General features: G+C 43.4%; 1 pseudogene; it reads left to right on the top strand.

The window, feature by feature from the left end:
• Window positions 1–14,079, top strand: part of LOC115309327 — a 39,205-nt pseudogene that overhangs the window by 11,175 nt on the left and 13,951 nt on the right.

Raw genomic sequence — 14,079 nt, 5'->3', positions numbered from 1 at the left:
ATAATTCCTGCCATTGAGGATCTGATAAAAGTGCCACCAATAATAAATTTAATACACATGGTTAAACAGGGGACGCAACAACATTGGTCTACTTAGTCGAGCAGTTTTATTCTAGAGTTAAAGGGGCCCTGCAACAACTTTTTGACTGATTTTTAATTTGCACCTATCCTGAGGGCACTGAACATAGAAACTTAAAAAACTTTTCTCAAATGTCGCGTTATTTTAAAAGTTATAGGCAAATTAGAATTACCAAAACAAGCAAAAAATAACCTCCGTCATGACGTCGTAGGTCCTGGCTTGAGTGGCCGTGGACTAGAGGAGGGATAGTGAGCTTATCGAGCGCTCAAGGCTGCCGCACTCCGTGTCGACGGCTCGAGAGGGCGCCACTAATGCACGTGTTGGATAGGCTGTATGAAACGGGCGGTCAGGGCGGCTCGCATTACATTTGCTGCACGATTAAGGACTAATTCGGCATAACACTTCATTGGCTACAAACGACAGCAAACACGGGGTAAAGATCATTTCAGGACGGGAGCCACTTCGCGCTGCCAAACCGCCAAATGGCAAAATCGCCAGCCAAGCCCGTGCCGAAAGCCTTCGGAACGCTCGGAACCGGTCGGATTCTCGAGCCGGTATACGACCGCAGCGCCGCCGCGTACATCCGGGACCTTTCTACGCACGCCGTTCGTCGGTCCCTCATCCCACTAGCCCTTTTTAGTATGCGCCGTTTTTTCCACCGCTTGGTGATGGGTATGTCGACGGGTCACTTCTTGTTTCCGTGCTTTATAAACTGCATTCGATTCTTTTCTGATCTAAAATAGTGAACAAAAACTACTTTCATACATAGTTGAAACGGTTCGGGACACTTATATTTTGTATCTCGACTAAAAAAAAAAAAAAGATTTTAGCGGTTCTGACCAGTAGCAAGCCCAGGACCAAAGACGTCACATATCGCGCGCTTTCGCCAACGCGGGTCGCCCTCGTAGGTGGAGGAAGTTTCCGCGTCGTCCGGTTAAAATATGACGCACTGATATTTAGTTAGTCTCTCCGTGCCCGCTGGCTTGCCCGAACCCCAAGAGACCTGGAAACCGCAAAAGAGGTAGACGCTTAAATATGATTGCAGGGCCCCTTTAAGGACATTAGAAGAGGTGTCACTTTAGTTTCTCGGCCACATACGGAACCAAGCTGAACACATTTCGCTCATTAGATAATATAAATAATACAACATAGAGACGATCGAAACACAGACAAGTACATTCTTTCTTCTAACAACATCGTTTATTCCTTGGAGAGCGAACGCCCGTTCCCCTGCGCAATTTTTAGCGAAAGGGGGAAAGTGCAGAGGTAGTGGAGTGAGGTCAGAAGAAGAAAGGACGGGTGGGAGAAGCGGACGGTTGCTCTGACCCGTTGGTGACGGCCGCTCGCCAAGGTCGTCTAGTCACCCCGGACAACTCCAGCCGCAGATAATCAATTTCTCTATCAGAGACGGCTAGCGAGGGCGAACAAACATTGGCACCGGAGTTCTTTTTTTATAGCAAATGATTCGATTAGTTCCCTCCCGAATCTCTAAAAATGACGCCCGAGCGCGCGTGTTCTTTTTTTTTTTTTTTTAAATTTAGGTGTACTTTCTCCGCGTGTGGTGCACCAAATCATCGCTGGAATAGACGGCCTCTCAAAAGTGCTTTCTGACGCGGTCATTTAGGCACCGGCCCGTTTGCACGATATATTCTCCTCCCCAAGAAAATGGAATGGAATAGATTCCCTCTCTCACCGACAGGGAACGAACTGCTTTTTATGTTTCTTGGGGCAGGGGTTTGGAGGGCAAGGAGTATTAACCTGCCGGCACATCTGCTTGAGTTTGAATTTACGCTTGAAGACAACTCCTACGTCGAAACGTGACACGAGCGCCTTGAGGAGATGCGAAGTGCTCTGTGTGTACGGAATGACAGTGAATTGTTTCCGGCAAGGTCGAGGTGTACACGGAGGTCTGTTGGAGATGGTGAATACTCTAAAGAGGCTAAAGAGGGAGGTGTGTCGGAGGAAGTGAATACTCTAGAAAGGCTAAAGAGAGAGGTGTGCTAGAGGAGGTGAATACTGTAAAGAGGCTAAATAGGGAGGTGTGTCAGAGGAAGTGAATACTCTAAAGACGCTAAAGAGGGAGCTGTGCTGGAGGAGGTGAATACTCTAAAGAGGCTAAAGAGGGAGGTGTGCTGGAGGGGGTGAATACTCTAGAAAGGCTAAATAGGGAGGTGTGCTGGAGGAGGTGAATACTCTAAAGAGCCTAAAGGGGGGAGGTGTGTCAGAGGAAGTGAATACTCAAAGAGGCTGTCGTTCGTACTCGGTTGGACGTGTGTGAACGAGCCTCAAGACAGCGTGTTCGTTACGCCGTCGGTGACTAAGCAGAGCGCGTGTTCGTCTGCTCAACTGCGCAGGGGTTGCAGTGACGTCAAAACGCCGAGCTCTCATTGGCTCTATTTGCAAGGATAGTGGGTAGGCTTCAATGCTAGCTACCTTAAGGTCTACCCACTATCTCCTTCCGATTGGAGGCAAACAGAGCTCGGCGTTCTGACGTCGCCGCAACCCCTGCGCAACTGAGCAGACGAGTTTGCGCTCCGCATATCACGAAGAAACCTTTCAGATGTTTACACAAGTTTGTGGTTTGTCACTTACAGTTTTGAAGCAACTGCTACGGCGTTGTCTTATCTCACGTTCGCTCTCGGAAAATACCAGGATGTGCAGGATAAAGGTAGGCATGAAGTACAGGAAGCGGTCGAGGGCTGTGTAAGTTTTTTTTTTTTTTTAATATTTGAACCGGATCTTTATCATATGTTTGGTTATGCTATAGTTTCTGAGAGGGTAAATTACAATAAAAATATTCAATTACAATAAGAGCAATAAGAGTGAACATAAATCACGCTCGGCGTTTTGTAAGCTGTCAATTACTACACAAGTCCATGACCTTGAACGCTTCTTAGTTTTTGAATTTTGATGTGAGGAATTCAAGTTTGATTTGGGGAATCGCAGACCCAGATTTTTAGGTCGGACAGGACCAAGAATGTCCTATCCGTATCCGTATCCACAGTAACTTCCTGTAATGTAAGGGATATGACCATAGTGTACACCATGTTGGAACGCTTATTCTGGGTGCCCGATCACTTAGTTTTGAAAATACTTTTCAACATGTATTGTTGAAATGGTGAATCCATGCTAGACTTTGGTTGCTTACTGTAGAATAAACACTGTAGGTTGAGAAAAGTATAAGTACAGTATTTTATGCATGTTGAGAATGAAGGAGATTGACAAATTGCATTTTAACTGTATGGGAGAGCTTTATTTACTTAAGCGTGCCCTACCTAGCAGCCTAAGGAGAGACGGAAGGAAAGTGGTAAAATTGCGTTGCTTATCTTCTTAGCAATTAAGGTCAACACATGGGCGCAAATGCACAAAAACAAACTAAACAAACTCCACTAGCAAAAAAGAACAACAACAAAACATTATGATATATTATAGCGAAAGAAAATTATGCAGTACTTACGTTGGACTCACAAATGTTCTGGAAACATGTCATGCCATAGCATTGAAATAATATTGCTAGTAGTTAGCTGATCTTATTGGCAAGTGCACTCGAAGAGCACACATATTTCAAAGCATAAATTCTTAAGCTGAATTTTATCATCTTATAAGCATGAGGCGAACTTTGTGAAATTAACAAGGGTGGTGGACGCGAAGACCTAGTTTTGTTAAGTCTTAATTTCTTATAAAACATACTCTACAGTAGTTTAAATGTCAATATTCTTTGTTAACATGCAGTAGATTAAGCAGATTTCTAGCAGTCATATTTTAGCCCTATTAGAAAATTGTATAAAGTTGTACAATAAACACAGTTGAACAATAAGGTTGTATAAGAACTTATAATACCCTTATATACACTTTATATAATTTATGTGTGATATTTTATGTTTATTGCACAAATTCCTTCAGAATATTCATTTCTGGAGTAGTTCGATGACCTAAAGTTTAAATACTTAATGCATTCAAACTGTGCCTTCTAGGAAATGTTTTTAGTGACAACTACGCGAAGACACAGCTCTTGGGGGGCTGTATACTCCGTTCACCCTGAAGCTGAGAATAGCCTGCTCCGCCTTCAGCCATGCTCGCTGGCTTCCGCAGTGCTTTGATTATGCGTGCCTGCGCGTTCGGACTTGAGTTAGCAAGGGCAGAAAGCTCGCTCTGAATGCGGAGCCTCTAGCCCCAGCTTAAGGGTGAATTTGGCATAGTTGGTGACAGATTAAGAATGCAGTAGATGCTGTGTTTCCAGCGCGAGCTTTCTGTTTTTGACAGCACTACAGCGCACTTGCAGGCGAAACCCGGTGGAAGGAGATGAACGCGCGCTGGAGGCGCAGCTTCTACTGCAATGTTTGCCTGTCACCGACGATTAGTGGCGAGATGTTTCGGCGGCGCTTTCCTATGGTTCCCTATCGTGACGTCATTACCTTGCGAAGAACAAGTTCGATGGTGTTTGTAATGAACATGGTGGAAGCTTGAAATCATTGCGCTCTCAAAGCAACACTTGCAACAGCGTCAGAATTTAAGTTCTCACATGCCTCTTATTTCCGTCAATGAGAAACCCTTTCCTGACGTCATAGTCAGCATTTGGCCAATCGTGGCAGGCCGACTGCAGCCACACTTTCGATCTCGCAGGTCGATAATAAGATGAATTCAGTATTTATAACGTAGGAAGAGATGAATTGGATTGTTGGTTGTAAGCAAAACGGTATTTGCAGGGGTCGTTAGATTACGAGACAGTAACTCAAAGACTGAAGTACGTCGGACAAGTCGTGAACGAGACCATGCGACTATGGCCTCCTGTCATTACGTAAGTACAAACACGTTTATTCAGTTGCAATACTGAAACCCGAAACAAACCGACAGTTGCTTTTATATTATGTACACGTTTTATTTCGAGTCTTCAGGTTAATAATAATTAAAAAACAAACTTCGACTGTAGATAATTTTATTACTCACATTTGTTCTTATGATTGATATTTTAGTTTCACATCCCGGTTAATTCTGTAGCCTTGTTAAGTAGGAGCGCGAAGCCAGAGGAGCACTCGTGCTGTGTAACTTAATGGCACTGGTAGCTTGATGGTACAGGTAGCCAACCTAATATGGCTTGTTTAAGGTTGGTTCATACCACATAAGGTGTGAGAAGCGAGTGCGCTAGTTTTTCTACGCTTGTGGATTTAGCGTTTCTCAGGCTCGCGAGAACTAGACAATCACTATCGTCACTGACAGCAGAAGTGGAGACGCGGGCAGAAAATGACAATACAAAAGAGAAAGGTGATTATATGTTTTATGGTTTGTATTATCCTTGACTTCTGATATTCTATGTATAATAATAATATTAAGAACCGGCCGTAATCGTGAAATGAGGTGAAATAAACATTAGAAAAACTCCAGGCAAAACACAGGTGGCCATAAATATGGGCCAATTCTGTGTGCGCTGCTTTTCAGATTGTGACGCCCGCTGTCACCACGTTTATGTTAAGAAGTAGGCCTTGCCGTCTACTTCATGTCGCAGTCTTTTGTAGCTTAATTTTTAACGAAAACATATTGAAAAAAATATTTTGTTTTTGCCCCGAAAGGGTGTTGGTACACATATACGGCAAGTAACGCGTTTGTCTCAGTAACGCGTTTGTCTCGGTAAGTAACGCGTTTGCCTCAAGAAGTCCAAATAAAGGTTATTATTATTATTATTATTATTATTATTATTATTATTATTATTATTATTATATAATTTAGGGGAATGTTCACAGTTGGAGCACAATAATTTTTGTTCTGGATATTGTCCTATAACAGCCAAATTATGGCGTACATATGATTTAGAATATGTAGAATGCAATTATAAAGGTTTGGTTAGTACGCGTATTTTTTATATTTATGAGAATTGTAAGAAATTTTGGTTAACTCTTTTGAAAATGGCGTTTTTGAGAATTTTATTTTTAAAACAAATAATGTCTCACAGACATTATTTTTGTTTTTCATTGCACTCATTGGACCGTAAAAGGTGCGAATCAGTTTATATTTTACTTGACTCTTTTAAGTGTGTTGTCAAGCCCCACGTGTGAGCAAGAACATTTTTTTTGCACGCGCATGGCATTCATAGCGGAAAATAAGCTATATCGAAACTAACTCGAGATTTATAACAAGGAGACAAAAAACTATTAACTGTGGAAATTCCATTCAGATATCGCTAATAATGAAAGAATGTTATTTCCCCAGGCGCGCATCTCCTTTTTAAAAGGGGACATGCGCGCAAAACAAGAAGCGGCATCCCTTTTAAAAGTGACACCGCCAAACAAGAGGTTACTTTGAATGATGAGGGTTAAAGCTGAAGAAAAACACTACCAGTTTGCCTGGCAAAAGAAAGGTCTGATTGTGCGTAAGGCACCGGGAAAGTGCGCAATCAGTATCCAATGTGAAGCTGATCTAAATAAGATTTGCTGAATCAGTTAGCATTTTTTTTTTCGGCGATGGCAGAAAACGGAACTGATTGTCATGACAGCCCATCTGTTCATCTTTTTGTGCAGGGTCCTTTTTTTGCGTGAATGTGGTAGGATGTCGTTGTTTCATGTAAATAGAAGAAGCTTACACAATAAATGGCTCGATCTAGAAACAGCTTTAGGTTCGTTAAATCACAGATTTGATCTACTGGCATTCATTGAAACGTAGTCTTGAAATGAAGATGATGTCGTCAATTTTGCAAAAGGTCTGAAGGGTTTTACAGAAAAGGTCGTAGGAGAGGGGGTACTTCACGTTTTTTTAAAGATAACCTTGAGTATTTAGTCCTGTCGGAGTTAACAGATGTTAATGACTACTATGAATCTATTGTTGCAAAATGCCTTGGGTAAGTGATTGTTTCAGTTTATCGTCCCCCGTTGGGAAATATCGATAAATTTCTTAAATGCGTGAATGAAATCCTATTACATGCCATCTTTCAATTTACCAGTTGTTTTAATTGGCGATTTTATTATTGATTTGTTAATATCAAATAATTATTTTTGGCGTTTTTTTGACGTTGTTCAGTCCTTCGGTTTCTCAAAAGTAATTTACTCACCCACAAGAGTAATGTCTGAAAGTGAAATACTAATAGATCTCTGTGTTATGTAGGAATTTGCGTACCGCCGCCGATTCGCCATTTCCAACGTGGTCTGTCAACAACCCGAGTCCAGCCTTGTTCTTTCGCGGGAGCGGGATTCTGCTCCCCGTTTATTGGTACAATAACATACAACGCTACAAAACACTCAGTCTAAACTACAAATACACGCGACATTACACAAATATTTACAAACGCACATTAAGCCCAAAGCTAAACACAAAGAAGGCCCCAAGGCCTCGTATCCAGCGATTACCCTAGATCTGGTCGCCACCCAGTTGCCTGCGTCTCGGTATCGTCCGGAGTTCTCAGAGGCCTTTCGCCCCCTGGTCCACCGATTATATCTCGATCGATGAGCGAGGAGGTTTCTCCTCGCCCGCCGGATGGATGGATGGATGGATGAATCCGGCTGAGCCCTTTGGAGCTTACGCCGCCTAGCCATTTTGTTTTACCATTTAAGCTTAGAATATTTAAATGTGAAAGCTACATTCGCTCAGCACTGCAAAGAAAGTGAAGCTGTAAAACCCCCTTGCCATCAGCTAATAAGAAAATACCTAGTTTTCCCTCGCTTTCTGCCACCATTCACTTAATCTTTGCTTGGTAATCTCTACTGCCTTGAAATCCACTCTTCCTTCGCTGTCTCTAAAACCCAATGACTTTATTAAATCTATGTTGGCTTCGGTAGCCATAGGGTGAAGCCCTTTACAGTAGAGTATCAAGTGCTCAGCCGTCTCGTCCTCCTCTCCACGAGCAGTGTACACTGTATCCATTTCCTGGTACTTCGCTCTGTATGTTCTGGTTCGCAGAACACCCGTCCTCGCCTCAAACAACAATGAGCTTCCCCTAGAATTGTCATAAATGCTTTCTTTCGCAATAACTGTTTTGTTTAATCTAGAGCTTTCCAGAGCCGTCTTTGTCTGCATTCCCTCTAGCCACCGATCTCTTTCTGTGGCCTTAACTTTCTTTTTAACTGAGACCTGCTCTTCCGTAACTCCACTATAGCCTAAAAACGTTCCTCTTAATTTTCTAGTGCGCTGTCTCCCACTTTGTGTATAAACTCCTCATGTATAAATAGCTGAAAACCTTTCGTTCCCATTGCTCCCCACCCATTTGCCTCAACCGACCCTAAAATGTAACTTTGCTCACCACTTGCCTGCTCTCAAATGACGCCCATTCCATGTCTCCTTGTACTCCCTGGTTTGGCGTTTTGCAATGTGCCCCCAAAGCCAGCCTACCTACTCCGCGCTGTTTTATTTCTAGTCTTGCATGCACTTCGAATTTGATGCACAGCACTGCGTTTCCAAAAGTCAAGCCAGGCACCACGACCCCTTTCCAAATCTCTCTCACCACAGCATACCCGTTGTAATCCCACAGTTCTCTATTTTCATTACAGCTGCATTTCTGTTGCCCTTAGCTATTATATACTTTTCATGCTCACTGAGATATTCTGCACCATTACATATCCATACTCCTAGATACTTGCATTTACTAGCTCTCTCAATTTTAATATTCTGTATCTTTAGCCTCTCAACTTTATCATCGTTAAAAATCATGACTGCTGATTTTTCACTACTGAATTCTAAACCTAATTCCTTTGTTTCCCTACCACAGCTGCTCATTAATTCCTGCAACTCTGTCCTGTTGTTAGCCATTAGTACGATATCATCCGCACACATCAATCCCAGTAAGCATTACTGCGTTTTTCGGCTTACCTTACTGTACGAAAGGTCGAATCCAAGCCCACTCTTTTCTAGTCTATCCTCCAATCCTCTCAGATACAACATAACAGCAAAGGCGATAACGGGCACCCTTGCCTAAGGCCCCGTCTTGCTGACAAGGAAACAGCGCACCCTCAAAACAAGCATTCTAAAGATTTCATGCACACAAAAGAAAGAGCCACTTACACAGCGCTGACTGACAACTCTAGGTTATATTTACAATTTTCGTTTTCGTCTTTATTTGTGGCCTAGGGTTTCTATGGAAAAAAATTGCCCTTTTCTTCTTCCTTCTTCTTCTTGTGTTTTTTGTTATAGGAAGCTAAATCATAAAATTATTGTATGGCTAAGTACTCTAGTTCTTTTTTGGATAACATTATGGAAGGAGGGCTGACAGATCTCTCCTCTTGTCTGGCAATGTTCTCTGCTTCCATGATTTCTCTTGTTAACTTGTCGTAGTTCCTGCCTAACACTGTGCATTTCTCCAGCTGCGCTGAGCAGCCACAGTCTCGACAGTGAATTCCCAGGTGTCCGGAGTTTTTGTTGGTGATAGTGCAGTTGTGCTCACGAAGGCGATCGTTGACGCACCGTCCGGTCTGTCCTATGTATTGTCGTCCACAGGATAGAGGGAAGGAGTAGACCACCTTTTCGGTACACTGTACGAAGTTGTTTTTATATTTATTCGTGCACTTGACTGCGGTTCTTGTGGGTGTATTTACTCTCTTGCACGGGCTATGAAGTTTGTTAGGGGCTCAGAAGACGATGTCCAGGTTAACTCTATTAGCTATTTTCTTTAGACCGTGGGAAAAGTTGTAAATATATGGCACAATGATGTTTTTTTTGCCTTGTCTTTCTCTTTTTGTTTAATATGGTCCCCTTGCTTGATGTCTTTGATGAGCCTTTCGGCCACTGATGCTAGTAAGGAGGTTGGATATCCTGCGCATTTTAATCGAGAGACTTGCCCGTTGAAGCTTGTTTGCATGGAATGGCAGCATGATTTTGTAAGTGCGTTGTTGAGACTTAACCGCGCAACGCTCCGCTTAACAAGTTTCGAGTGCGCCGAGTTGAAAGGTAGAAGCGGCTTTTCCACCCTGGGCTCATAGGACCAGCAGACATGATAAGGTAAAATAAAAAGTCGCAGATCCAGGAACCTGAACGAGTGTTCAACTGGAAGTTCGCGCGTAATGTCTAAAGGGTTCGTGCAGCCTTTAAAGCTGTCTAGAACTTCGGCAACCCTGGTTGTAAAGTAGTGATCATCGGTTTCTAGCACGATTAAATAATCGTCAACATACCGGAAGACTTTCATAACTTTGGAAGTATCCAAGGTGTGCTGTAACTATTTGTCTTGATGGGCAAGATAGATGTCGCTAAGGACAGGGGCAATGCATGATCCTATGCAGACTCCTTGCTTTTGTAGGTATGTGTGTCCATCCCAAGTAGTAAACGTGGATTTGAGATAGAGGTTAATCAAGTTCTAAAATTCTCCTTGGGATATGCCTGATGCATTCTGGAATGCAATAGTGCCATAGGTGTCTATGCGCTCCTCAATGCACTGTAGACGACTGTCTTGGGGCAGGGCATAGTAGAGGTCCTTAATATCGATGGAGAACACTTGTAGATTTTTTCGGCCCTGATGTTCATGGAAGAAGGTGAAGACGGCGTAGGAACGTCTGATCAGGTACGGATCGTCAACGGTGAGCATATTCAGTCTTTCTTGTAAATATAAGGCCACAGACTTTTGCCACGTTCCCCTTTCAGAAATGATAACTCTAAGGGGGCAGTCTGTTTTGTGAGTTTTTGCGGTGAAGAATAATTCTAGGCTCAACTTTTTACTGCGATCAATATAGGAGCAGAGCTGTTTTAAATCTTGCGACTGGCAAAATTGTTTTGCTTCCCTTTTCACTTTTTCCAGAGAAGTCTCGTTGCGGCTGCAGAAAACAGATTCGATTGCTGTTAATGCCTTTTCTCGATATGTGTCCTCCTGCATGAGGACAACGCCTCCTTCCTTGTCAGCGGGCATAAGATATTGTGAGTGCTCTTTTAGGTATGTTTCTTCCTTCTTGATGGGTAGAGGAGTAACTGATGGCTTTTTCCGAAGAAGTATGTCCACTCCTTCAGAGGTGCACCGATCGATCTCGGTCTCTGGCGCTCGTCTTGACACTTGCCTGACGATGGAAAGTAGCTCTGCGTCTTCTTAGGCTCCACCGCGAACTTCGGGCCTAGACTGAGAACATGCTGCACAGAAGAAAGAGCCACTCACACAGCGCTGACTGACAACTCTAGGTTATATTTACAATTTTCACTTTCGTCTTTCTTTGCGGCTCTTTCTTTTGTAAATTGTAAATATAACCTAGAGTTGTCAGTCAACGCTGTGTAAGTGACTCTTTCTTTTGTGTGCATAAAATCTTTAGAGTGCTTGTTTTGAGGGTGCGCTGTTTCCTTGTCAGTCATGAACAACCAACTCGCCCGAACCTCCGTTTTAACAGGTTTCATCTCTAGTTCTTCGGGTCCTTTTAAGCTTCACCCCTTGAACCTGGACATTCTGGTAACCTTAATTGCCATCTGCGTCTGTCAAGCGAGAACCTTAGGGTACTGTATACGCGTACAAATGTTGTCTCCTGAGGTCAAGGCACTATTTCGAGGTTTCGTACCATCCGTAGGCCATGGCAAAAGGATCTGCAAAATCCTTCAAGCCGAATGGCATCGGCAGACACGGCACTACCGAAACTGCCTGTTCTTACAACTGCGTGAGAGCAGGAACCATCCCTTCGGAAGAAGAATATGGCGCGATTACGTCTCCCTAACAGAAAACAAGACTGAACATCTGTGGAGACTCACTCTATGGCACCTCCGCACCAAGACACCAAAGAAAGAAACGGCTTCGAGTAACCCAGTGCGCACAATAGGCGACATCCATTTACCGGACTCTGTGCAGCATGTTCTCAGTCTAGGCCCGAAGTTCGCGGTGGAGCCTAAGAAGACGCAGAGCTACTTTCCATCGTCAGGCAAGTGTCAAGACGAGCGCCAGAGACCGAGATTGACCGGTGCACCTCTGAAGGAGTGGACATACTTCTTCGGAAAAAGCCATCAGTTACTCCTCTACCCATCAAGAAGGTAGAAACATACCTAAAAGAGCACTCACTATATCTTATGCCCGCTGACAAGGAAGGAGGCTTTGTCCTCACGCAGGAGGACACATTTCGAGAAAAGGCGTTAACAGCAATCGAATCTGTTTTCTGCAGCCGCAACGAGACTTCTCTGGAAAAAGTGAAAAGGGAAGCAAAACAATTTTGCCAATCGCAAGATTTAAAACAGCTCTGCTCCTATATTGATCGCAGTAAAATGTTGAGCCTAGAATTATTCTTCAGCGCAAAAAAACTAACAAAGCAGACTGCCCCCTTAGAGTTATCATTTCTGAAAGGGGAACGTGGCAAAAGTCTGTGGCCTTATATTTACAAGAAAGACTGAATATGCTCACCGTTGACGATCCGTACCTGATCAGAAGTTCCTACGACGTCTTCACCTTCTTCCATGAACATCAGGGCCAAAAAAATGTACAAGTGTTCTCCATCGATATTAAGGACCTCTACTATGCCCTGCCCCAAGACCGTCTTCTACAGTGCATTGAGGAGCGCATAGACACCTATGGCACTATTGCATTCCAGAATGCATCAGGCATATCCCAAGGAGAATTTCAGAACTTGATTAACCTCTATCTCAAATCCACGTTTACTACTTGGGATGGACACACATACCTACAAAAGCAGGGAGTCTGCATAGGATCATGCATTGCCCCTGTCCTTAGCGACCTCCATTTTGCCCATCAAGACAGACCGTTACAGCACTACCTTGGATACTTCCAAAGTTATCAAAGTCTTCCGGTATGTTGACGATTATTTAATCGTGCTAGAAACCGATGATCACGACTTTACAACCAGGGTTGCCGAAGTTCTAGACAGCTTTAAATGTTGCATGAACTCTTTGGACATTACGCACGAGCTTCCAGTTGAACACTCGTTCAGGTTCCTGGATCTGCGACTTTTTATTTTACCTTATCATGTTTGCTGGTCCTATGAGCCCAGGGGGAAAAAGCCGCTTCTACCTTTCAACTCGGCGCACTCGAAACTTGTTAAGCGGAGCATTGCGCTGTTAAGTCTCAACAACGCACCTACAAAATCATGCTGCTATTCCATGCAAACAAGCTTCAACGGGCAAGTCTCTCGATTAAAATGCGCAGGATATCCAACCTCCTCACTAGCATCAGTGGCCGAAAGACTCATCAAAGACATCAAGCAAGGGGACCATATTAAACAAAAAGAAAAAGACAGGGCCAAAAAACCGATCATTGTGCCATATATTCACAACTTTTCGCACGGTCTAAAGAAAATTGCTAATAGAGTTAACCTGGACATCGTCTTCTCAGCCCCTAACAAACTTCGTAGCCTGTGCAAGAGAGTAAATACACCCACAAGAACCACAGTCAGGTGCCCGAAGAAACATAAAAACAACTTCGTACAGTGTACCGAAAAGGTGGTCTACTCCTTCCCTCTATCCTGTGGACGACAGTACATAGGACAGACCGGACGGTGCGTTAACGATCGCCTTTGTGAGCACAACTGCACTATCACCAACAAAAACTCCGGACACCTGGGAATTCACTGTCGAGACTGTGGCTGCTCAGCGCAGCTGGAGAAATGCACAGTGCTAGGCAGAAACCACGACAAGCTAACAAGAGAAATCATGGAAGCAGAGAACATTGCCAGAGAAGAGGAAAGATGTGTCAGCCCTCCTTCCATAATGTTATCCAAAAAAGAACTAGAGTACTTAGCCGTACAATAATTTTATGATTTAGCTTCCTATTACAAAAAACACAAGAAGAAGAAGGAAGAAGAAAAGGGCAATTTTTTTCCATAGAAACCCTAGGCCACAAAGAAAGACGAAAACGAAAATTGTAAATATAACCTAGAGTTGTCAGTTAGCGGTGTGTAAGTGGCTTTTTCTTTTGTGTGCATGAAATCTTTAGAGTGCTTGTTTTGAGGGTATGCTGTTCCTTGTCAGTCATGGACAACCAACTCGCCCGAACCTCCGTTTTAACCCCGTCTTACCTCTATTTTCCCCGTCGCATTTCCTTCCCATGTTATAATCACCTTATTATTTTTGTAAATGTTCCTTAATATCAATTTTAGTGGAAGGCGCCTGCAGCGCCAT

This window comes from Ixodes scapularis, unplaced genomic scaffold (assembly GCF_016920785.2).
Source record: "Ixodes scapularis isolate PalLabHiFi unplaced genomic scaffold, ASM1692078v2 PGA_scaffold6__148_contigs__length_123643588, whole genome shotgun sequence".
NCBI classification, from domain to species: domain Eukaryota; kingdom Metazoa; phylum Arthropoda; class Arachnida; order Ixodida; family Ixodidae; genus Ixodes; species Ixodes scapularis.
This window is presented reverse-complemented; position numbering and strand designations above follow the sequence as displayed.